Source organism: Benincasa hispida, chromosome 11 (genome assembly GCF_009727055.1).
Source record: "Benincasa hispida cultivar B227 chromosome 11, ASM972705v1, whole genome shotgun sequence".
Classification (NCBI taxonomy): Eukaryota; Viridiplantae; Streptophyta; class Magnoliopsida; order Cucurbitales; family Cucurbitaceae; genus Benincasa; species Benincasa hispida.
The window spans coordinates 53,598,001-53,599,697 of NC_052359.1; positions in this window are offsets into that span (position 1 = coordinate 53,598,001).

The following is a 1,697-nucleotide window of genomic DNA, read 5'->3' on the forward strand; positions in this document are numbered from 1 at the left end:
GCATACGACCATGGGTAACAAGCCCTGGACAAGCATGACCATGACATTCTCTCCCACTTAATTGGATGACATCCCATCAACTGACTCTACTTGAACTCAGTGATCATTGGTGTAGCATTCTTCAGGTCTTTTGTGCGCTCCTAACTGATTTCTTCGTCAGAGAAGTCCTTCCATTTCACCAAGAACTCTGTTAGTTCTCATCTTGGTCTTCCAATATGGCGTGTACATTTGTCCAGAATTCGTGTGACTTTCTTCTCAATTGAATTCTTCATCCTAACGGGTGGACGCATCAACATGTTACGCTACTCGTCATCAGGGTCGGGGTGATAAGGCTTCATTATACTCACATGGATGACATGATAGATCTTCATCTACAAGGGTAGCTGAACCCTATACGAGGTTTTCTTGACTTTTTCAATCACCTCAACTAGTCCTTCATATTTTCGTACGAAGCGTTGGTCTCTCTGGCCCCAAAAGCATAATTGTTTTGGTCGCAACTTGATCAGAACTTTTTCCCCAGCTTGGAACTCGAGGGACCTGCACTTCTTATCAGCTCACTTCTTCATTCTCCTTGACGTTTTCTCTAGGTAGGCGCATGCTATCTCCGAGGTTTGACTCCACTCTTTGGTGAAATTATATGCCTAAGGGCTTTTGCCTGCATAGTGGTGGTCCACCAGGTGTGGCATGAGTGGCTGTCTACCACATACTATCTTAAATGGTGTATTTTCGGTTGAGAAGCTTTGCTGGCTGTTAAAGCTAAACTGAGCAACATCTAACAACTAAACCCAGTTTTTTTGTTTAGCGTCGATAAGTGACATAGATATTCTTCAAGCATGTTGTTAAAGCGTTCAGTCTGGCCGTCTGTTTAAGGATGATATTTGGAAGAAATATTCAGCATAGATCCCAATATCTTGAACAATTCGGTCCAAAAGGTTCCAGTGAATCTCCCGTCACGATCACTAATGATGCTCACAGGAACACCCTATAATTTCACAAACAATTAGACAGTCAACACAGCCGTACACATCTTCGACATTGGGATAAATGTGGCATATTTTGAGAATCGGTCGAAAATAACAAGGATCAATTCAAACTCTCCAACTTTGAGTAAATGGGGTGATGAAGTTGATGGATACACTCTCCCACGGTCTAGAGGGCACAAGTAGAGGCTCCAGCAGACCCGCTAATTTCGCCCTTTCGACTTTATCTTGCTGAAAGTCAAGGCAAGTCTTGGCAAATTGCATGACGTCTTCTCGAAGTCTTGACCAATAGTAACCTTAGTTCTCTGCCAACCATTGTGTTCTGCCCATGAGGTGTTGTGACACTCTTTCATTAGTGTTCTTCGTAGCTCTCTAGATTAGGGAACGTAAAGGCGATTACCTTTTACATAAAGTAAGTCATCTTCAACCCAAAACTGGCATGTCTTCCCTATTGGGGTTGATGCCCTAAATCTCGTAGGGTCCTATAGTTTTTAAACATTAAAATCATTATGTATTTAATAAAATATTTGATATTTTATTCTTTGTATATAAAATATTTGATATTTTAGTTGCATTAACCACAAACCAATAAACTAACATCCAAGGTTATCTTTGTAACTTAAACATGTATGTAGAGACATACGGGTGGATCATGTTTAAGTGATAACCTAAATGGTCTGTAGTAGATGGATAAGGTTGGGTACCTTGTCCTGGTGA